Source organism: Caretta caretta, chromosome 9 (genome assembly GCF_965140235.1).
Source record: "Caretta caretta isolate rCarCar2 chromosome 9, rCarCar1.hap1, whole genome shotgun sequence".
NCBI lineage: Eukaryota > Metazoa > Chordata > Testudines > Cheloniidae > Caretta > Caretta caretta.
The window spans coordinates 31,303,614-31,328,927 of record NC_134214.1 but is presented as its reverse complement, the minus strand read 5'-3'; the positions used below and the strand labels follow the sequence as shown (position 1 = coordinate 31,328,927).

The 25,314-nt window shown below is 39.8% G+C and overlaps 1 long non-coding RNA gene across 1 annotated transcript in view; it reads left to right on the top strand.

Annotated features, from left to right (window-relative positions):
• The first annotated feature begins 11,431 nt into the window (after positions 1-11,431).
• The window catches only part of LOC125643112 (uncharacterized), a 61,558-nt gene continuing 47,675 nt past the window's right edge, over positions 11,432-25,314 (top strand). Inside the window, exon 1 of the long non-coding RNA XR_007358604.2 lies at positions 11,432-11,818. This is a non-coding gene — a long non-coding RNA (uncharacterized LOC125643112). The remainder of the gene's footprint in view (positions 11,819-25,314) is intronic.

Sequence of the window (25,314 nt, the reverse complement as noted above, 5' to 3'; positions counted from 1 at the left end):
AGGGATAGAGCAGCATAACTTATTACGGAAAGGTTCTGTAGTAACATATGCTGCTCCCTCTTCTGCAGTTTGGAATCTCCCCACCAGTGAGGAAGGGGGAGGTCTGGGGGGAGGCATTGGCAGCACAGATGCTGTGTGAGCTATCTGAGAGTCAGAGCCATTAGCCAGGAAGGGTAGAGACAACACCTCTTTCTGCAATACCTCTGGCTTCTGGTAGATACCAGGAGAACCTCATGTTAGGGAGCCAAGGCACACTTTCTACCCTGGGCCATGGTGAAGAAATCCTGCCCTACTCCCAATAAAGAATTGAAAGAAAACTATGTGGGCTTTCATTCTCCTGTGCAAGATATTTCCGTTCAGACAAGAATGGGAGCTTCAGTATGTATTTACACAACTTACTAAAGAAACTTCCTATGCATATGTTGAAATAAAGGCTAAGACTTTCATGAATATATTTGCTCAGAGGTCCCAAGAGATCATGCAGCACCTTGCCCATTTTCCCTGCTGATTTTATTTAAAAAAAACAAACAAAAAAAACTTCCTTGTTACCCCCTTTCTTTCTGACTCCTGGGAAGTTGTTAATTAAGGGTTGCACACTCTGGCTGTGTCTAATTTTAGTCTAATCAAAACTCTGAGAAGGCAGGTAGCATTTTACCTATTTAAGAGTAAAGATCTGAAATATTCAGGGCATATGGTTTCTCATTAGGTGTACTCTAGGCTTTGATTATTTTAAAAGGAAAATAATTAGATACCCTGATACCACCAACAATGTACAATTTATGGATTCTGCCCCTCTTTAGATGGACAAGGGGGTAGGGTCTCTTGTGGATTCAATCAGTTTTGCAATTTAAACAACTACTTGATGTCAGGGTTGCCACAAATATATGCTAACATACGGAAAATATGCTGCAGTAAATTTTTTGCTGACATTACTTTATCCTTATCAGTTCAACAACATTAAATAAAGTGCTGTGTAAATGCACATGTGCATCATCACATCCACCTGTCATTGTCATCCTGTTTCAGGCATAGATGACTTTTTTTCAGTTCTCCGTATTGAAGTCATGGTATTACTAAAGCTGAATAGTTGCCCATAGGGCATGTATGATGCACAAGAGTTCAAGCCATTTTATGTTAGTGCCCTCAACTGAAATATAGAATGACAGGAATACATGAAAGCTCTGTGCAAAACAGCTGAGGTTTCTTGCATTGCAATAAACAATTAATTCTTTTCATGGCACATGTTCCATTAGCAGACTGCTGGATGACCTCTCTAATGACACTTGGTAAACATGGATGCACTATGTTTGTGGTTTTCAACCTTTCTTCATTTGCAGACTCCTAAAAAATTTCAAATGGAGTTGCGGACCCCTTTGGAAACCTTAGACATACTCTGTGGACCTCAGGGGTCCGTAGGTTGAAAACCACTGCACTGTCATCCTAATGTGAATTACACATTATGGAAATCTTACACTTCTTTGAAAGCATGGAGCAAAACATAATTGCAGAGTGCCTCCTGAATCAGTACTCCCCTCCCATTCCAACTAGTGCAGATCTTCTATTTTTGACTGCATAACATCCCTGTAGCAACTACAGTAAGGGGTCACATCGGAAAGTTATAATAGGAAAACATTTTATGTAGCTTTAGCGCCTTTCAGTACAGTTTAGCAGTTGGAAACAAGGAGAATGAGCTAGGACCATATCGCCAGCCAACTTTCTTCATACTAACACCTAGTGCTGCATGGACCATCAGGGGCCCTAGTCTGTAATTTGGGAACTGCTGTTACAGATTCCTACAGATCTTTGTGTTTTGCACGAATTGCTTTGGATGCCTATCTGTAACACAAATCAGAGATTAAACTCCAGGTATATATGTATAAATTGAAAACTGTTGCATTATTTTGAAGATATTGAACCTTTAGTTCCGGTGTTGTGCAGTTTAATCTCTCAAAGTCTGTATATTTAACTATATCTAGGAAACACCGAACAAATTCTTGTCTGAACCTGTGAATTATCTTCGCACTGATTGAATCATAGAATATCAGGGTTGGAAGGGACCTCAGGAGGGCATCTAGTCCAACCCCCTGCTCAAAAGCAGGACCAATCCCCAATTTTTGCCCCAGATCCCTAAATGGCCCCCTCAAGGATTGAACTCACAACCCTGGGTTTAGCAGGCCAATGCACAAACCACTGAGCTATCCCTCTCCACTTGAAATCTTTGTAGTGTACAGAGTAATGACTTTGGCATAAAAAGTGGGACTGTGGTAATAAAATTTGGAGATGACGCACAGTTGGGAGCTATTGCAAATACAGAAGAGGACTGGAATATTACACAAGAAGATTTGGATGGTCTTGAAACCTGAAGTAATATAAATGAGATGAAATTTATCAATGCAAGATCATACATTTGGGACTAATAACAAGAATTTTTGATATAAGCTGGGGATGTATCAGTTGGAAGTGACAGAAGAGGAGAAAAACCTGGGTGTACTGGTTGATCACAGGATGACTATGAGCTGCTAATGTGATGCAGTTGTGAAAAAGGCAAATGCAATCCAAGGATGCATCTGGTGAGGTATTTTTGGTAGAGACAGGGAAGTGTTGTTACCATTACACAGTGCAAGGGTGACACCTTATATGACATACTCTGTGCAATTCTAGTGTCCTATGTTCAAGAAAGATGAATTCAAACTGGAACAGGTGCAGAGAAGGGCTACTAGGATGATCAGAGGAATGGAGAATCATCTTACAAGAGGAGACTTAAGGAGCTTGGCTTGTTTAGCCTAACAAAATGAAGGATAAGGGGAAATATGTTTGGTCTCTATAAATATATCAGAGAGAAACACCAGGGAGGGACAGCAGTTAAGGGTCAATGTTGGCACAAGAACAAATGGATATAAACTGGCGAAAAATAAGTTTAGGCTTGAATTTAGACAAAGGTTTCTAACCATCAGAGAAATGAAGTTCTGGAAAGCCTTCCGAGGAGAAAGGCGGAGGTGCAAAAAACCTAACGAGTTAAGACTGAGCTTGGTAAATTTATGGAGGGGATGGTATGATGAGATTGCCGGAGATGAGACACTGGATGGGGAGGGCTCCAAGTTACGACACAGAGTTCTTCCCTAGGCTGGTGGGTCATGCCTATAGGCTTGGAATTTAACTGATTGATCACCTGGGTCAGATTGGCAGAGACGGTTGGAGTTTTTCTCCTCCGAAGCCTGGGTCACTGGTCATTTGTTGATTTGAACTAAAGTAAATGGTGGATTTTCTGTAACTTGGAGTCTTTAAATCAAGATTTGAGGCCTTCAGTAACTCAGCCAGAGGTTATGGGCCTATTACAGGAGTGGATGGGTGAGATTTTATGGCCTGCAATGTGCAGGAGGTCAGACTCGATGATCATGATAGTCCCTTGTGGCCTTAAAGTCTCTGGATGAGAGGGAGTGAGAGAAAATAATCAGAGGAACACTGTGATTGACTCAAACCTTTGCAATAAACTAGAACCACAAACGAACAATTGGTTTAGCACTATAACAAAAAGACAAGATTTTTGTGAGAGGTAGTTTAATATTTTAAAGCATAGGAAAAAAGGGATCCTATTCAAAAACTTAAAGCAATTTACTCGTGAAAAATACAAATATGATGGCAATATCGCTCTAATTTAAACATTTAACAGGTGACCAAAAATTTTCCAGGGCCAACATTTCAAATTGTCCTCTGTTTTTGCACCCACAATCAATGACACAAAATCCAAACACACAATTTGTAAAAGATATAGTTGTACTTTTTGTATACACTGTGCTTGAAACTGCAAGTACAAAATTGGCAACCTCATTGAAAATGTGACCCTCAAGTGCATTATAAGTATATTTAAACAAGGATTTCTTTAAACAATATTTATTTTCAAAACCTAATGCTGGTTTTCAAAAACAGATTTAATCTTGAAATTTTTAGCATTTATAGTGGAAAAATACCCCAAACTTAAAGCTATATTTATTTATCTCTAAGAATGAAATTGTTTGGGACACCTCTTCTATACATAAAGACCTTCATGACTGTTGCTCTGTAGATCCCCTGGGAAGGGAGGAAATAATAAGCCCCTTTCTCTCATCGCTTAAAGCGATGAAACATCAGATATTCATATTGTGGATGCTTCCACTCCCTGAATGCAAAAGTGGGTAGATGGCTTGCTCTGTTGGAAGGCCTCTGAACATGGTCAGGAGGACACATTCATTAATGCATACACAAAGATAATATAATGATATGTGCCATCAGTACCACCACTGTAACTGAAGTACCAATGGTGAAATTCATGCTCTATTGAAGCTGATGGGAGTTTTAACATTGATTTCATTGTTGACAGGATTTTATCCCTAAATAGGAACAATCCTGTTTTTAGAGCTGCAAACCTCAATAGTCGCATGGAGCTCATATTTAAAAATATCCATATTTTTCCTTAGCACACATTCAAAGAGTGGTCACATTGTATATTAAGGTTACATCTATAAATAATTTATTAGCCCTTCATAAACTAATATTCTTTAACAAAGGGTTAGTTGATTCTATATATTGTTAGCCCAGCAGGTCAATGGGTTGCTTAAAACAATGGCTTATAAACATGTTGTCAAGGTTCTTTCCCCACTCTGAACGCTAGGGTACAGATGTGGGGACCTGCATGAAAGACCCCCTAAGCTTATTCTTACCAGCTTAGATTAAAAACTTCTTCAAGATACAAACTTTGCCTTGTTCTTGAACCCTATGCTGCCACCACCAAGCGTGTTAAACAAAGAACAGGGAAAGAGCCCACTTGGAGACGTCTTCCTCCCAAAATATCCCCCCAAGCCCTACACCCCCTTTCCTGAGGAAGGCTTGATAAAAATCCTCACCAATTTGTACAGGTGAACACAGACCCAAACCCTTGGACCTTAAGAACAATGAAAAAGCATTCAGGTTCTTAAAAGAAGAATTTTAATTAAAGAAAAACTAAAAGAATCACCTCTGTAAAATCAGGACAGTAAATACCTTACAGGGTAATCAGATTCAAAACATAGAGAATCCCTCTAGGCAAAACTTTAAGTTACAAAAAGACACAAAACCAGGCTGTGCTGAATGGAATGTATATTCCTATTTTACCAGCCATTAAACAAAAGGAAATCTAACGCATTTCTAGCTAGATTACTTACTAACTTTTTACAGGAGTTCTGAGCTGCATTCCTGATCTGTTCCCGGCAAAAGCATCACACAGATAGACAGACCCTTTGTTCCCTCCCCTCCAGCTTTGAAAGTATCTTCTCTCCTCATTGGTCATTTTGGTCAGGTGCCAGCAAGGTTATCTTAGCTTCTTAAACCTTTACAGGTGAAAGGGTTTTGCCTCTGGCCAGGAGGAATTTAAAGGTGGTTACCCTTCTCTTTATATATATTATGACACATGTATAATACCTTCTGCTGATATGCAGTTGTAACCTTTGGGTGGGCTCGAGTTTACTTCACTGCCATTCTCCAGTGCCTAAAAACCCAACTGCCATAAAAAAAGCACCTGGACACCTAAAATTCAGGCATTGAGGATTTTCAGCAAGGATTGCACAGGATCAACCTTCCCACAATAAATCCAAAAGAACAAAAGGGATTAACTTAATTCTTAAAGTACCAACATTATAAAATCTTATAAAGAAACAACAAATAACTCTTTTTTACAATATAACATTTACCTTATAAGCCACATACATTATCTTCAGCATTATACAGAAAGAAAAATTAAATCTAAATAGGTCAGTCCCCACAGAAACACAGTGAGAAGAAATCACAGTTCCCAAAAGCTTGGGTTAAGCTCACCTGACTCTGAGTCTTTGATCTATACAGTCTGAGGCAAAAGCAACGTCTTCCTTCCACTTGCCTGTAGAATTGTTCAGCTGAAATCCATGCAGACCAGTGGTCCCCAAACTGTGGGATGTGCCCCGTAGGAGGACATGGAGGAACATTTGGGGGGCGTGGCAGCGTGCAGGCAACTTCCCCCATTGGGGGTGGAGAGGGAGCACCATTCGACCAGTCCAGCCCCCAGCCAAGGCCTCAGCTTTGGCTCCTGGCTCCAACTGCGGGCTGGCCCCAGCCTTGGCCCCTGACTGTGGCCCGACTCCTGGCCCTTGCAACAGCTCCGCTCCTGACTCTGGCTGTGGCTCTAGCCACACCTTTGTCCCCAGCCTCGGTCCCTGGCTCCTGGTCCCAGAGGACACAGAAAGATTACAGGTAAGGAGGGAGGAAACAAAATTTTGGGGACCAATGACACAGACTCTCTCTTCTCCTCTGCTAAAAATCACTCATCTAGTCAGCTAACCAATTAACCTACTACTCAGTTAAGGGTATAGATTTTTTAAAAAACCAGTTCTGCTGCAAAATGTATCAGAGTTAGGGAAAACAACCTGCTTTTGCGCTTGGGGCTCAGCTTTTCCCAGCCCACACAGTGCACATGTTTTTTTTTTTTGCAAAGCAGCTGCTCTGACTACTTGCCCTCATGGAGTCTGAGTTAAGCAACAAGGAACTATTGAGCATACCCCAAAACAACCACACCCAATTCCAAAAACTTCTGAGTGTGGAGAGCTAATTTTACATCAGCCTAGCAACAATAAGCCAGATACAACTCATTCCTACCCAGGGCCGTCTTTAGGATTTATGATGCCCTAGGCAGGATTATTAAACTGGTGCCCCTATGCCTGACTTGCTCTTAGCAACACAAACATAAGCTTACAGTATTGGAAAACTTGCCACATGCACTTTATTAAAAACAGTTTAACTTAATTAAGCACACTGTAATGCTGGTGGACTAGCAGTAAAGAAGTAGCGCAATAGAAAAAATTCTGATTTATTGACAGAATGATGCAAATATAATTTTTTAAATTTGTCAGCATTTTATTGGAAATTTCTATGAAGAGGTATTGAAACAAGGATTTGTTTTTAATTAAAAGCAATCTTTCTGGCTCTTTTGGCTGCAAAATCAGTAATATTGTCATCATATGACAAAGACAAAGTGATGTCTTGTTCGATTGCAAGAATAGCAAGACCAGTCAATCATTCCTGACTCATTGTAGAACGGAGATAGTTTTTAATGAGTTTTAGTTTTGAGAAACTCCATTCTCCTGATGCTACTGTGAAAGGAATTGTCAGTAGAATATGAGTGGCAATGTACACATTAGGATATATATCAACAAGTTTGTTGATATGAATAAATTGTACAATGTCCATCACTGATTTTGCATGTGGCAACATTGATGACAATGTACTCAATGCTTCGTACAGTTCAAGTCCATTTTATCAAAACTATCACCGTGCTTCAGGAGGCTCTCTAGGTTCTTGTACTTTGTCATTTGCTGCTCTTGCTTTCCTATTTCATTGAATTTAGTTATACAAAAATCCAAACTGTTCACGGTGTGCTCGTAAGGTATTAAACCTTTCGTCAACGGCAGATAGTGCTTTATCCATCACAACATTAAAAAACTCAACTTCAAATTTCTTTTCTGGATTGTCTGTGGGCTCATCTGCGCCTTCATATTCTGCTTGCCGTTTTTTCCTTGAAACTCGTGTCACGTTTGGACATGGAAATTTTTGTTCTACAGCGAGTGCCTGTGCAATCTCTCTTGCTGTAACCTGTGCTTCTTTGAATTCATTTTCTCTGTATTTCACTAAAAAGTCTTGTGTGTTGCTTAGTAAGGTAAGTGTTGAATCCAGCTGCATCATTGGACTCTGCATTATTTTGCTTACACTTGAGATTTTTAACAAGAATGTCAAACCAGATTACAACAGATGTTAGAAACTTGAAGTTGGATATATCAGAGGCCAATGACTGTGCTTCACTTTTAGCTTTTGGATCTCTGGCTTCTTCCGAAATAGCAACCAGTGCTTTGTAAACTTCCTCAGATTGATATCTCAACATTTTTGCACTTTCTACTCTGCTTTCCCAGTGTGTCTCAGATAGAGGCTTAACGGTAATACCATTGACATGTGCTCGAATATTTGCCATCGTTGAGTGGAAGCTGAAAAGAGCATGTAAATGTGTTGCAGCAAACTGAACAAAGAAATAGCTTCTACAGAAGACTTGGCCATATCACACAAAATCAAATTAAGGCTGTGGCATGCACATGGAACAAAAAAGGCTCGTGGATTTTCTGCCAGCAATCTTGCTTGCACGCCAGAAATGCATCCTTTCATATTGGCACCATTATCGTAGCCTTGTCCTCTAATGGACAATCCCATTCGTTTTAGTTCATCAAGGAGAGCTTGAAGAAGTCCAAAAGCTATAGTGTCTTCTACGTCTAAAAATGTGATAAATGATTCCTTAACTGTAATCTGTGCTGAATCACGAATGTCGACAAATCTCACTACTAACGACATCTGTTCTTGATGACTTATGTCCGGAGTGCAATCTAGAATTACGGCAAAATATTTGGCCAAAGTAACCAATGAAACAATTTTGTCTCTCACTTTATCACTGATTAGCATGATCAGTTCATTTTGAATTCTTGGTCCCAGAGAGTGGTCATGTATTTCATTTTCAGTTACTCTTCAGAGATGTTCATTCATCACTGTGTCAAATTTTCCCAGCAGTTGTACAAGACCCCCAAAATTGCCATTTTTAGGCTGGAATAATTTCTCAACGCTTCCTCTAAAAGCAAGATTGTTTGTTGATAGTTATTCAACAATAGATAATAGACGTTCAAAAACATGACGCCAATGCTGCTTCTCTGACTCCAGCAATCTTTGATTTTGGGCATCAAGAGTTGTCTGATTTTTTAACCTTACACTCAGCTTACACCATTTCTGCATACTTTCAATGTGGTGTTGTGCCTTTTCATGTTGCGGTAATATGTGACTAAGATTTTTCCAATCATTAATACCCTTGGTGCTATCTTAAAATTGCAACTATTGAAAAGCTTGCATGGGAAACAAAATACAGCATCCTTGCATTTAGAGTACACAAACCACCGTCTGTTGACAGTTTCACCATTAGAAGTCTTTTGTAGTAATTGTTTTCTGTGAATTTCATACCTCTAATGTCTTTCGGATATTCAAGACATTTTATTCTCCCAGGGCCTTTCTCAAGTATAATGGGACAGAATTCGTTGTTTAAAGATTGCGGCCATGTGCCAATGTCATCTATATCCCATGCTAGTACAGTTTCAACTGTTGTAATTTCTTGGTTTGTGTCTGCATCTGTTTCAAATGATTGTTCTGTGTGTTGTTGCATTTCTTGAGCTTCGTCTGCATAAATATTTTCTTCGGCAGTTACTTGATGATCTTGATCAACTTCATTGTTTTCATGATGTTCAAACTTAAGTATAAAACCCTTCTGTGCTTGTACAGCTAATCCTATTTCATCTTTCCATTTTCTTTTTTGTGACCCGGAAAGTTGTTTTTGATATGACATAATTTATAAGGGTGTTTTTGAAAGAAATAACTGTTCAGATTATCAGAAATATTTAAAATAGCTCATATAGGATAGTCGTGAGTCTGTGACCTTGAGCTAGTGTGAAGACACCTCACAAGGTGCTCCACCCTGACTAAGACACAGTAGAGTTGGAAACCCATGTCATTTTTACAAAGCCACTTTTTAGTTTTAAATGTATAATGGGCATCATTCTTAATGTTAGTTACAACTCTCTATCAACCTTATACTGTAAATAGATCAATGGCATTATCCAGCTTAATAAGCTGGGTTTCCAAACAGTGGCAAAATATAACCCTAGTTTTACTCCTAGGTAAAGCACAAAGTGACCTAAATGAATCAACACAGAATCGTCTCCTCTAGATTGAGGTAGCACAGAAATGTTACAGGAGTCCTATTGTGCCTTATTTTTGTTTGGAAAGACGTTAGCAATAGCAGCACATTTTGGGCATGGCCAGAAATACATGATAAATCACTGCCTCTAAAGTTCCATCAAAAACTGACATTTTCACAGCTCTAGCATGATCTGCTGCACCGATTCTTCACAAGGAAGTGTCCCTGGCCTTCTTAAACTCATACTAACCGTGTATTTACTTTATGAAACTTGGACAAAACACTGTGAAAATGTAAGACATTGGCTGCCCAACCTTTGGGCTGGCAAAAGCTATACTGACTCACTGAGGAAAAAAAAGCAAGAGAATCTTAGTACAAGATACGGTCACTCTATACACTAGTAAGGAGATAAGCATATTACAGTTGTTGGTGGGCTCTATTTAGCAGTAACAGGGCTATAGGAAAGACAGTCAAACTATTTTGTTTCTCTGATGAAAACTGGCCCACTCCCTGCCCCAAACCAAACTTGTCACAAATAATTGTCAACAACTTAATTTTCTGTTTTGGCTTTAAAAAAAAATATTGAGATTGGATTCAGGATTGTTAGCAAGCATTTTTGGCAAACAAAGTTGTTAAATGACAATCTAAATGCCAACACAGTACTGCTTTCATGCTTGGCTCACTCACACCCCAGCCTGCTGGTCCAACAGCTGCAGTAGAGGAGGAGATAGGTAGAAAACTGCAGTACCCCCAAATCCACCTCTGGGGTGTAGAGTGGCAACAGCAGCAGCAAACCCTCAGGTCCAATCACAAGCCAATGGGCACCACCACCAGCCCAACAGACCATGGTGAAGTTAGCACAGCATCTAATCTTAGGGATGGGGCACCCACGGAGCCACAGCAGCTCCCCCCCAGATGAGATGGATTGCTGCCAGCCCAGGGGAGAGATGCGCTCCCCAGCTAGGGTGACCAGATGTCCTGATTTTATAGGGCCAGTCCCAATATTTGGGGCTGTGTCTTATATAGGCACCAATTACCCCCACCTAGGGTATCAGACAGCAAGTGTGAAAAATCAGGGCAGGGGGAGTGGGGTAATAGGAGCCTATATAAGAAAAAGACCCAAAAATTGGGACTGTCCTGATAAAAATGGGACATCTGGTCACCATACCCCAACCGCTATCCTGATTTTTCACTCATGCTATCTGGCCCAGCCAGCTGCATGTGACCCTCCAGTCCTGGCTGGCTGCCGAGGAAGTGAGTTACTGTCACTTTCATTCCTCAGCACGCAGCCAGTCAGCCCCCCCCCCTCACCTCCCCACCCAACCCAGCCCTGCCGGAGGGGAGGGGGGAAAGGAAGATGCTCCGTGGTGGGGGGAGAAGAATGGACGTTATGGGCGGGGGGGGGAGGGGAACAAAGGATACTGCAGCCTCACCTCAGGCCGGGGGAGAGAGTCACACTCACAGGTGAGTTCCTTGAGCACCCTTAACCCCTCCCCTTCCCAGAGACCCCAGCAGCCGATCCCCTCCCTCAGACTGTGCTGCATTCGGCTCTCTCTAGGACCCAGCATCCCTGCTCTTACATGCTCCACTGCTTCCCATCTGTCTGGACTCCAGCCAGAGTGGTGCCCTAGGCGGCTGCCTATTCTGCCTGTGGCTAAGGATGGCCCTGTTCCTACCCTCACCCCCAGTAGATCTCTTAAAGAGTTATCTCCCTATTAGGCACGCGGATTACACTAGACCACATACTACTCTTGTGTGTAACAACCGTAGAGTATGTCTTAATAATGTATTAATTCTTTAGAAAGCACTGATGAATGTATTCCTCATAGTAAGTGTAACAAGACCCATCCACACTATTATTGATGTTTCAATGGAGAGTGGAAAAAAAAATGTTTATGATGCACTCAGTGCGATTATGCGACCAACATGTTAGGGATTCCACCGGGGAAGAAAAATCCTTGAGCCTTTCGGAAAAATACAGTTTGGAAGAGTCAGGAAATGCTATAACACTCCTGTAAATGTGGAGGCTGATGTGCCACTGAAGAGCAAAGGAATGAGGTAAGATACATATAAATTTAGCAAATGCAAGCATGTTTATTACCTTCACACACAACTGAACCATCACTTATTTAATCAGTTTTTTATGTCTGTGGTACATATACTATGTTTTATACAGCTCCCGTGTCTCCATAAATAAACTTTATTTAGACCATCGGAGGGAGCTGTTATTAACAGAGTTAGTCACTGCTAACATCAATTATCTGCAGTATACTATAAGCATTTATTTATGGTTACAATAAAATGTTCTTGTGAGAGTGCAGTTCTATAAAATTACTGAGACTGGCTAGTATGGGGAACTTCATTTTCTGTCATAAATTATCTGAGCAGTGCAATATCCAAATATGGAGAACTAGTGAGTCCTTGAATAACCCCCCCACCCCAATAATAATGCTTTTGAGAAAGCTGTGGTTGTATGGTGGTGGACAGGTATTACAGTCTGGAAGGAAAAAAAAGCTGAACAAATTGGTTTATCGTTTGCTTTAATGTACTTCCAATATAATTAATTGCCTGTACAAAAAATGTCCATTAATATAATTCAGCTTTCTCAGTGTAAGGGGATTTTACAATACCTCCTGGGATAAAACTGGATAAAGAAAGGCTCATACTAAAAGGAATAACTATGACTATCTAATATTTGCCAAAAATTTCTTCTACAGAATTGAATAATTAAGGTTCTACAATGAAGTGACTTTAGCATATGATAAAAAGGAAATTATATGTTTGCTTTCTTTTACCTGTTGTGTCTTGTCTTAATGCTAGATTGTAATCTGTTAGCAGCAGGTGCTATGTATTTTAAGTACTTGTTGTACCTTACAACATAACAACCTAGGCATTTCACGGCATTACAATACAAATAATTAGTTTAATTTGAGTAGAATTAACAAGTGTATTTGGCTTTTTAAATTTTAGTACAAAATTGGTAAGAACCAAAATAGCTTCCATTTTTTTTTTCAATTTTTTAGAGTTAATATCTCCCCCAGCATGTTACATAAACCAACATAAGAGACTGAATGGTGTATGCTTGTGACACAACAAAATTGAAACTTTTCTTCATTTGTGATAGAATCACGGAAGATTAATAGCTGCAGAAATCTTACCTTCTCTCTTGGAACTGGGCTGAAGTCGTCATTTGAATATGTGAGCGTTATCGGGATGTATATTAGACAAGAATATTTGAGCTACACTCAGTGAGCTGTAAATCACTAGAGAGGCCCTGGATTGGTAAAAATATTATTGTTTAACCATGTAAGATTATAGTTAGTTTTATTTTTTTAAAATATTGAAGAATATAAAGACATTGACATGATTTCTTGGGCTGTGGGGGAGTGCTTTATTAGTAAATTTATGGGCACATAATTCCATTGTTATGGGGTTATTATAAAGGATTTTTTGTGTGCCTTCAGAACATTAGAGATCCTAGCTAGAATCATCAGGTTATATGCAAGACTGTCATTAGAAGTAATAGTCTTCTAATGTGTTCATCCCAAATCCTTAAACCCATGGAGAATGATGTATGGGTTTAATCACTGTGCTCTCGGCAAAATCATCAGATTCACATTTGTCAAGTCACATGCAGATTTCATATGGAATATACTATTACACAGTAAAGTTGGACTCTTTGAGTTCCAGCAATCTGCCAGTCTGCTTTTGCATGTGATATGGGGAAGCCAAGGACAGGCAAAGTCCAGCAGCAACCTATGAAAAAATGTAATCAACCATCCTAGAAGCCAAAGAGAGACTAACTAGAAATGAAAAGCCATTGAAAAGGACTTTGGAGATGACCGAGAGATCATGTGCAGTTTGCCCAAGCTTTCCCATTGAAGTCAATTGGAGCAGCATTACATTCAGTGTGAGAAGCTTCCATCACAAACCTAGTTGTGTCTTTTTCACAGAGGCAAGTCTTCATACTGAAAAGAACCTTCCCTGGCTTTCCAAGTGGCAGGCACAGAGTGTGAACAATGTCCATATGGAAATGAATGTACGATGCCCTGTAAAGATTACATTGAACTGTACAACTCATTCTACCTAATTTTTCTGTCCATGTGACCTTAGGGAAAGGCTTGCATGTTTTTGGTGTTATCGGTTATATTGTTGCTGATTTAAAATGCATATTAATAGGTCAGTTGGAGGTTAAACAAGTTGAAGACTTGTGCAATGCAATTATTTAGTAGATATCTAAAAGCAGATTCTTCTAAAAACTGCTAAAATATCTGTGATTCTACTAGTAATATCAAAATATAGGTTTCAGAGTAACAGCCGTGTTAGTCTGTATTCGCAAAAAGAAAAGGAGTACTTGTGGCACCTTAGAGACTAACCAATTTATTTGAGCATGAGCTTTCATGAGCTACATCTCACTTCATCGGATGCATACCGTGGAAACTGCAGCAGACTTTATATACACACAGCGAATATGAAACAATACCTCCTCCCACCCCACTGTCCTGCTGGTAATAGCTTATCTAAAGTGATCATCAAGTTGGGCCATTTCCAGCACAAATCCAGGTTTTCTCACCCTCCACCCCCCCCACAAATTCACTCTCCTGCTGGTGATAGCCCATCCAAAGTGACAACTCTTTACACAATGTGCATGATAATCAAGTTGGGCCATTTCCTGCACAAATCCAGGTTCTCTCACCCCCTCACCCCCCTCCCAAAAACCACACACACAAACTCACTATCCTGCTGGTAATAGCTCATCCAAAGTGACCACTCTCCCTACAATGTGCATGATAATCAAGGTGGGCCATGATGACCCACCTTGATTATCAAATGGCCCACCTTGATTATCATGCACATTGTAGGGAGAATGGTCACTTTGGATGAGCTATTACCAGCAGGATAGTGAGTTTGTGTGTGTGGTTTTTGGGAGGGGGGTGAGGGGGTGAGAGAACCTGGATTTGTGCAGGAAATGGCCCAACTTGATTATCATGCACATTGTGTAAAGAGTTGTCACTTTGGATGGGCTATCACCAGCAGGAGAGTGAATTTGTGTGGGGGGGTGGAGGGTGAGAAAACCTAGATTTGTGCTGGAAATGGCCCAACTTGATGATCACTTTAGATAAGCTATTACCAGCAGGACAGTGGGGTGGGAGGAGGTATTGTTTCATATTCGCTGTGTGGATATAAAGTCTGCTGCAGTTTCCACGGTATGCATCCAATGAAGTGAGCTGTAGCTCACGAAAGCTCATGCTCAAATAAATTGGTTAGTCTCTAAGGTGCCACAAGTACTCCTTTTCTTTTTGTCAAAATATAGTTGGTGTTAGAATGCCATTGTTTATTCACCAATTGCATATTTTAGAACCCTGACACCTCTAGAAATAAAACCAAGTAAAAGGTGTAATGACTGGGTAGAGATGCATGGAATTTAAATGCAATTTACCCATACCTGTGGGTAATCTTGCACCTTCGCACTTGTCCCTCATACAGTTGAGTACTTTACCTGTTCCTTACATAAATCAATTCACTGTAGTTTCTTACAGTTGCTGTGCTGTGCTGTACTCCTGGCTAAATTTTCAGCAAAGAAAGATATAGGGAATTTCTATGAAGCTAGCATATCTGTGGTTCTCCACAACTGTGGAATGCCAGCTTACATTCTATTATGAAAGCACCTAGAGTAGCCTGCTCAACGTACAGTTGCTTCTTCTTTCTACTACTTGTCTCTGGCAGTGAGTTCTTTGGTTACTCCTTCCATCCATATCTTGGAGAAACAGAGTGGGCAGACCAGAGACCTGCTCTTTTGTAATTTTTCAATTGGTGTGAAAGCCCACTATCTGGCAAGCAAAAACAGCACAAATCAGTTGAATAAGGTGGATGCATGCCAGAAGAAATGGGAGCTCACCCTACAAGTGTGTTTAATCTTTTGCTTCATGTTTTGTTTATTTCATATAAAACAAAGGACATGATTTTTGTAGGTCACATTAAAAAAAAACCAATGTTCCTTTCCCACTTGCTCTTGTCATGATTTGTAAAGGCACTTGTATTGTTTTCGGATTATCACATTCAGCACTTCTTAGCATGGCAATATGAAAGCCCTTTGCAAAAGACTTTAACGCTTTAAAGGGTTACATTTTATTTGTTCCATTTCTGTGTATTTCATTATATCAAACAGATAATAGAAAGGGCAGATTAAAAGTTCAGGTAAGTCCTGAGGATATTTAAAGTGTAATCACTGAGGTACAAGGAATTTTTTTGTTCTTATGACTTACATATTTGCTCTCCCTAATCCAGTGGCACATTTGATGACAGATTTTATTGATAATTCGTGAAATTCTTCATGTGAATAAAATGTGTACAATTAAAGGTCCTCCCAAATGAGAAGAAAGGCATTAAAACACAGATGTTGTGCCAGATTGTACCCTTTTGTGCAAAATACCATGCAGGGGAACACGATGCATACAGAAATACATTAGACCAGGGACGTGGGAGGTAGGATAGTCTTCCCATTAAAGTACATTGCTGGTGAAAAGATTATTCCAACCCATTAGCTGGAACAGCAGCTGTTAGGGGGCTGTGCTGAAAACTCACACATTGGTCCCCAATTGGGTGAAGATTTCACCTTCCCAACTATCATTTATCTATGCGGGTGGATTTTGCCCTGACTGCCTATTTGCTAGGAAAACCAAATGTTCTACTCTTGTCTAACAAATAATTGTTCATGATGGAATTTATTGTGGTGTTGTAGTAGCCAGGCAAGGTACTAACAAACTTCAACAGGACTTTATTTTTTAAAGTGGAAACCTCTTTTCCAAGCTGCTGCTGCATCCTCAGTAGCTCTCCCTCAGCCTCTTCAACTCCTCCCCCCTCCTTCCTGTTTCCTGTCCTTTCACACTCCCAACAGCCAGTGCTCCCAATTCTAATAATTACAAGCAACATCTAAACACAACATGTGCCCATAGGTGCTACTTGATCTGAATAAGCATAGCAGAACCTGCCTTTATATAATCAAAAGTGTCAGAGACAGACATCCTGAGCTTTTCTTTTCTTGCATGGAAACTCCCTTACCAGCGTAATTACATACAACACCAAAGCATATTGTCTGTTTGCATCCAGTTTTTCATAATCTATTTTTGACATATATTTTCCATTTAGTACAGATTTTCATCCATTCCACAGAAAGGATTCCAGTAGCTGAAATCCAAGTCTGAGGCAGCTGCGGTAATCTTTGCAGGAGAGCGATTCTGTTAGTTACACTGGAGAGGCCCAATTAGTCCTTGTAACTATTCGAAATCACCTAATTGGTGAAGCTGCTTGAAAATGATTCTAGCTAACTCCATTATGAGCTCTAAATTAAAAAGGAAATTCTGTCTTCCCATATTTTTACAGCAATCTATTATTCACTAACCACTTGAGTTAGCTCACTGGCTATTTAAAACATATGGCTATTTAAAGCACTGGAATGGATTACCTAGGGGAGGTGGTTGGATCTCCATCCTTAGAGGTTTTTAAGGCCCAGCTTGACAAAGCCTTGGCTGGGATGATTTAGTTGGTGTTGGTCCTCTTTGAGCAGGGAATTGGACTGGATGGCCTCCTGAGGTCTCTTCCAACCCTAATATTCTATGATTCTATGATATACTATGTATTTTTTTTATTCATCGGGAGCTGTGACTTCTTGGATTAGTCCATTCTGAAAGGAGAGGAGGGATTGTTGAGCTGAAATATGTAATTTTCTACTTTGGAGGTTTATCAAATACTAAGCCATGTGGCTACTCTATTTATTTAAGCATGTAATGCTTTCAGTTGCTGTACATAGGAAAAGCTAATAGTAGCATTTGAACTCGTCGTATCTGACTGTCAGAATGCATTTCCCTTGCAGCAGCCCTGGAGCAGCAGCAAAAAATTATCTGTTTTCCTTGGGTCCTTTTGCAAAGAGTGTTAAATTTAACACATAAAATCTGACTGGAGTCCAGAAATTTTACAGCACTTTTGTGAAGTCAGACAATTTTTATTCTCTTTGTGACTAGCTTGTCTAGAAGTTGTCCATATCAGTCAGCTGTTTTTCACCCAAGACAAACATAACTGAGCCGCTCTCTTATTTTTCCTAGGCTTTTAAAGGTCAATATAATGAATCACTTCACTGCTTCTTAAATTTACAATAGACAACAGGCCATATTCAGATCTCATTTACACGCTTGTAAATAATGGAGTCGCTCTTAATTTTCACCAGTATAACTGAATAAGGCATGATGTGTATTTATTCCTCCTGCAACAGAAAAAATGGAGAGAGTAAATGTTGTTCCACTGTTAACTGTCCTGGTAATACTGGGTCAATGTCACAGAGACCAAGGTTTGGGAAACAATAAGCCTAAGCAAAGACTAACTGGGTGAATATTATGCATTACTTTTGTATTGTGAATGACATAATGCACAGACTTGCAGGCTAAATAATTTTGGTCTATAACAACAGCTTTCTGTCCATAATGGTCTAGTTTAAGGGATATATTAGACTTCATATTGGAGGGTGACTAGATAACAACTGTGAAAAAACGGGACCAGGGTGGGAGGTAATAGGTGCCTATATAGAAAAAGTCCCCCAAAAAGGGACTGTCCCTATAAAAACAGGACATCTGGTCACCCTGCGTATTGGTCACTACTTTATTCTACAAAACAGCAAACAGTTGCTGCCTCCAATCCACTCACCTGTTACTGCTGTGTTAAAGCAAAGTTTAAATAGGAGGCAGCTAGAGAGAGGTCTGAACTGCGGGGAGACGGGGAATCATAAATGCCTTTGTGTTTTTCTTCTGACATTTAGCTCTACAGTTTCAGAAATTTCCACTAATTTTGAGTGCCTTCAAATATCTGAGTGTACACTTAGAACATCGAGGGGACTTGTTTGGTTTTGTTTCTTTTGGGGGCATTAGTGGTGCTGAGCACCCACTAACTTCAACTGCAGTCCTGAGTACTCAGCACCTCCAAGTAAGCGGCCCTAGGTTTCTGTAATTAGGCATCCGAACTGAGTGTGTTCTCTAGGCTTAGTGTATTCTACAGCATTGCATGGCCTGAGTGTAGCTCTGCATTAACAAGATTAGAGTTAGAAAATGAAGGAAGGTTGTGGCATACTGTGGGCCTGGTCCGAAATGGGATCCTGATCCCATTAAATCTTTCCATTGACTTCTCGGTTACAGTTTAGCTTTATTTGCAACCTCACTTATGCGGTTTCACAAGATATGAATCAGGGCAGAATGTTGACCTTAATGGCTATGAAGATTGTTTTATTCTTTTGTAATTCCTCTCATTTTTCTGCATTAGTCATACTATGGTAAATAACATGCTACTGAACGTCTTAGGGGGTCTTGCTAGCTACATACTAATATTGCATTCCTTGAAGTTGAGCACTTTGATCTAAATAGCTCTGTTATTATGACAAAGATTAATATGGTCTAAAGGATTTGGTGCCTTATGGATTATAAAGCATATATCCATAGGGCCTTAGAGGGCATATCCTAGGACACTTAATCTAAATGAGAGACAAAATTGCAAATAACATGAACAATGCAATGAACAGTATGAAGCAGCTTACAGCTTGTTAAATGGTTGCTATTGCTTATTCAAGTTTCTGTGTCATAAAATACCCGGCCAGTCTGGTAAGATGCTGCTGTTGTATCCATATCAATTATTTCCTATTTGTTCTTCAATTCTATTTCCTTGTTGTTTCGTGAGCTTCAAATTATTGTGCAATACAAGCAGAGTCTCATTTGGAATTTTATGGCAATACTCAGGCCATTTTGCTTCTAAGTTTGAATTGTGTGTCTGAAGATTTAAATCTTTGTCGGTGCTATGAATATAGTTTACAATGTGAGTTATTACCTAGAGTTTCTTACTGCGTTGGCTTTTGGTTTTACCTTCTTTTCTTATTCTTTGTCTACATGTGGTGAATTTCTGTGTCATGACTGAAAATTTAAAAAAAACCCATAATCTATATTAGGCTCTCAACCTTGGAATTCTGCAGTATGTTAAATCTTATGTAAACAGCAGACAATAGAAGTTATAAAAAATTATTATCACCTCTCCTTATTTGGAGCTTGTTCATATCTAAGTAATAAAAAAAAACCCTATATGGTACATGAATGGAGATGGATTTAGCCTATGTTTTTTTAAAAATTCCACTAACTGGAATACATAGATGGACAGGGGTCCTAGCAGCAAGGGTCAGATATACACATAGGTCAGATTTTCCCAAAGTTTGGGAATGTTGCGATTTGGGATTTTGCTTCTACTGATGATAGAAGTGGGTTGAAATACAACAGTCTGAGTCCAAATTTTCACAAACTTTAGGGCAATCTATGTCTGTGTGTGATGGGGCACACCTCAGTCCCAGTCACGAGAAAGCTAACTGTTATAGGAGCAGCAGTGATCTGTATGCTATGTATAACCTCTATGTTCAAAAGGTCTGTTACACCTTCCCCTCCCCCTTTTGTCTCCTCTCCCTCTTTGAATACCTGTGAAGTGGCTTTCCCCTCCCCCTCCCTCCTGGAATGCTTGTGGGATGAATGGGCTGCTTGAACAGCTGGAAGATCAGAAGAGCTCCCAGGTAGACAAGGTGTCTGGGACTCTAATTAGGCAACACTCACACACCCAATGCATGGACACTGTATGGACACTGCCTGAGGTGGAGTGTGACCAACCAGACGCGGCCAAGTCATCTCTAGTCACAGGCCATGAGGAGCAGGTCCTTAAAAGGGGAAGGGGCCATGTGCTCAGGAGTGCACTCACAAGCTTGTACCTCCCTTGAAGGGCCTTCGCCCGGACCGCCTGGCCAGTGGTTCACCGCGTTGCATTCCATCGTGCCTCGGGAAGACTTACCTCCATCGCACCATCCATCGCTGCTCTGTGGGACACTTACCTTGAAGGATCCTGACATCTCCAGTGCCGTGCCTGTCCTGGGAGCATGAGTATGCGAGTGTGAGTGTGACCCTCCCCCTGCTTCTTTTGAGCTTAGCTATCAGTATAATAAACATGCTGTTTTCTGTCAAACTCTGGTGGGTCATTAGTCCTCCCTAAGCTTACTATCTGGCCCAATTTCGGGTAACATTAATGGTGGAGAAATTGAGTAACACTGAAAAGCTCCTACAACCGTACAAAATAGTCACACCTGCAGAGCTTGCAGCACTTGGAGGAAGCAAGCTTAAAAGGGAACAGGAAGGAGCGACAACCAGGGGGAAAGCTGCTGTACCTCAGAGTTATCTGACTCTTGCAGCAGAGACAGGGGGAGAAAGACAGATAGACCTCTGATGCTGGCAAGGACTTACCAGACCAGGTATCAGCCAACACTACCAGGAGGGATTGAAGATAAACTCAGATCTGGGGTTTAGCCATACTTAGCCACCCTAAACAATCCATACCTCTATAGAATCTCTTAAAGGAGAACTTAGAGACTGAAGATTACTACATCTGTGAATTCAGAAAGACCGGAGTAAGATTCCCGAATGGGGAAAGGGCTTTGGAAGGGAAGGAGACTCTGAAACTGCCCAAGCAGGACCCAGTAAAAGCCCAGCCTATCATAATGAGGGTTGTTCTTTAAGAGACTCTATGTTGATTTAATTACTATGGTGAGATATGCCTTACTCCAAGAGAAAGATGGGTTTTGGTCAGTTTCTACACTGATCATACTGAGCCATATTCTGTCTTTCACTTACTCTGGTGGTAGCCTTTGTGTGCCCCACTGTTCTTTGCCATAAGGACAAAGCAGAATTCCTATGCTCCAAAGGGTGCACTGAGTCTCAGAAGAAGTGGTGCCATTACTCTTCACTGTACACACTAGCCACTGGAACTGGGGAATATAATTTGAATCCATAAAGGGGGCTAGTTGGAACACACAGGCTGCATTTCCACAAAGTGCTTAGGAATGTCCCCAACTTTAAATCTGTGGGAATTGAGGCTATAGCTTCTCTGCAACCAGCAGGAATTCTGCCTCCCAGTTCTTCCCCTGGGATGAAAGGCTCTACATGTCTTACCACAGCTGATCCTAAATTACACTATTAACCCCTCAGTAGGCAACAACTAGGGTTTCTGAACTGCTTTTCATGGCCGATCACCATTCTTAGGATGTCTATTAATATCCACTACAAAGGATGCACTATTCCATTTCTTTTTCTTGGCAACATAAAGGTTTACATCTTCTAAGAGCAGTAATAGCAGTACATTTCCTTTCATGGTTTCTATTTTAAAAGAAAACATCACATCTGAAAATGGCACATCTTTTTTATTCATTAGTATAAGCGAAATCTCTGATTTTTTTCCATTTTCTCTATCTTTTTCCTCTCTGATTAATATGCACAAAGAAAGTATTTATAAGTTCAAAGGATAGAACACTGTCACACACTACTAAACCTAATGCGAGTCTCAGCCTAGAAGACCTTTCCAGTAGGCTTCTGAGTTTTCCATTCTGTATTACTTTTGGTATAATCCTTTATGATTTACGACTGCAGTTAAAACTGAAATTCAATGTAGCACTTAAGGGTGGAAAAATTAATGTGAAACTGTTCAAAAAGCAAGCAGTATTATTAAATCATTGTATAATTGCAGTAAACTTGATGGGGTAAACTCAACAATAATTTATTCTCACAATAACTGCAAAATTGTGACTTCAGCAATTATTCACAATGCAGGAACTGATTATTTAGATGATGCTTAGAATGTATTAATTAATGCCATCAGTAATGACACTTGAGGGCATCATTCAAATCCTATATTTGAATTATGCTTATCTGGTTAGAAATAACTCTGGGGACTTTATATTATTAATAGATTCCTTTTTTAGATTTTTAGTAACAACCATTTTTTCTTGCCTCTGTCGAATGAATGTAAAGTCTGATTTTTATATATATATATATATATATTCACTCTGATGATGAGTCTGACTGCAGCTTCCCACTATCTAATCATGCTTTTTGTTGTAAAAGTGTTTTAAACCATTTTATCAATTGCCTATAAGAGTTTTCATATACAGTGTACAATATACTCAAAGAAATGTCAGTGATAGAGGCTTTCTTTTAGAAGACTAGATTTTCATTCTTATGGATATAAAGTGCATTTGTGATCTAAAACCACCATAAATGGGCTAACTATATCAACCATTGTGGCAATCAAGCCCCTTTCACTTCAGAGTATTTAAATCAGCTCATCAAATACACTTATATATCGAGAATATAAATGACAGTTTCAGAATAAGCAGGCAACTAATCTTTCATATTCTGATTTTTCTCTCTCACTTTCAAGTTTTGAGATCTTTGGCCACTGTGATAATTAATATGCCTTTGTGATGGAGTCTGTTCCCTGACAGTCATCTTGAACATGAGCCTAAAGATAATTTAGCAAATTGAAAATGTTGCTATATAGCTGGAAGAAGGAATAAAGTAATCAAATTCACAACCTATCGCTTCTAACTGCTTTGAGGAATTATTTGAGTCCTTTCATCCTGATGTCAGCTGCATGATACCCATGGTTGCCTTCCTTTTTTCTTTCTTTCTCTTCTCTTAAACAAATACAGTAAGTTTTATTTAATGAGCTACCCCTTTAGAAGAAGATGTATGCTTCTGCTAAAGCCTCAGAGGAGGGAGGAAAGATAAACATAGTATTGAGAGGTAGACAAAAAAAGAGGCAAAAACTGGTCCTCAGAAAAACAAATTTTGAAATGTCGTCATGTATGGAGGTGGTGGATTCCGGGGACTGGTAATGGGAAATAGAGAGGTATATCACCATGGTATCAGAGATGCTTACAAAAATGACAAAATCAACAAAAGTATCACTTCTGATGTTCTCTGTCCCCTACTCCTGTTCATGTAGATTATTATTTTTTTCTTTCTCCTCTCCTTTCCCCTACCTCTGGCTTAGTTACATTTTTTGAGAGGTGCATGTTTATTATGGGCAAGCTTCCCAATTTCCCTGCTCAGAGATGAGAAAAGAGATACCAGGAGGTAGTTGAAGTCTGTTGAATTGAGTGATTTTGGAGCATCGGCTGAATTATTGCATATTTTAAACTTCTTTTGAAAAAAGGCATTGGTGATCTCTGTTAGCAATGGGCCTAGGAGCTCCTCACTGTCTTTCCCCGGACAGGATGAAAATGGGTCAGGATCTCATTTAGTAGCTTAGATCTCCTTCAGTATTTTAAAGAATTTCTGCTGTGAGAATTTTAAGAAGGATGGTGGGGTACTCGCTGCTTTGTGACTAGCCTTCAACTCAAGGGGTCCATTATAAGTTTGAAAGGTACTCAGGTGCAAGCGGGGTTTAAGACTCTAAATACAGAATTCCAAATTATTAACATTAGTGGTATCAGTAGTTGGGTAGTGCCCCAAGGTCCCAATCAGCAACCTGGCTCAGATGTTGTACTACTCCCAAAGCCTGGGGAAATCTGTGACGTTCACTATTTTGCTAGTGACCCACCCACAACTTTCCTGGAGGCATTATCTAAATTCTGTAGTAACTGAATCTGTAACTTCATCTTCAGCATAGGGAACTCCTGAACCAGTTCAGCCCATCTCTGTGCCTGTTCTTACTTGTAAGTAGCTAAAATTGAATTAGAGCAAACAATTACTTTGACATGCTTCTACTTGTTTTGTGCTGGTTAATATGTAGTCTGATAAGTTCCTCAGCTCTTAATATTTTTAGTTTTTTGTGTACTTAACATGATGCAAACTAATTCAAAATGGCTTGCAAAGATAATTTTTATATAAAGAATGCAATAAAAAAGGCAAATATTTGCACTCTGTTAATATAATGTGCTGTGCTGCTTTTGCTTAATGTAACATATCAGGCTTATCGGCTCTTGTTTGGCTTCTGACAGCAACTAGATTAATTAGTGTAATAGTGCTGTATTGTATGAGCAGAAAATGAGCTCAACTGTGGAAAGTAAACACTGCTTCTCTTTACTGTGATTCAGCAGAAAGTCCAGGAACATAAATAGGGCTCTAAATTTTGGGAGAGAGCCCTTAAGAAAACTGGCAAAATTCTTGCCCCCTATTTTATCCCTGCATAATGGGAACTTTATCTGAAGTAGAATTACAGATCTTCATAGTTTAGATGTTTGTCTCTTTCAAAAAATAATTTATAGAAATACACCACATAGCGGGAATGCTGCTTCAAAATAGGAGCTCTAAAGCAACTAAACATTGCTGGGGACATGCCTAAGGCTTGCATGCCCTGTTTTTAAATGACAAATGTAGAGGGAGACTCCCAGATATTCCTTCCTTTCAAGTTCCAAGCTTCTGGCCATGGCAACTAAAAATCCTTGCTGCACTGAGACTTCAGATAAGCCAAGGGACTATTTAATAAGCCTGTATGAACTGATCACTGGGAATAGATAGGAATTTAACAGAGCTCCAGTTTACAAAAGTAACTAGGAAACTGTGCTGGTAGCTAGAAGATCAAACATTCTATTTATCTATATTTTATGCCTGAAGTTCTGGAAAACAAAGAAATTCCTGTTCTATTTCAGTGTCGTCCAGGGCAGATTGTTTTTAACAATTTCACTTGCCTTAATAAAAGCTGACTTTGTGGGA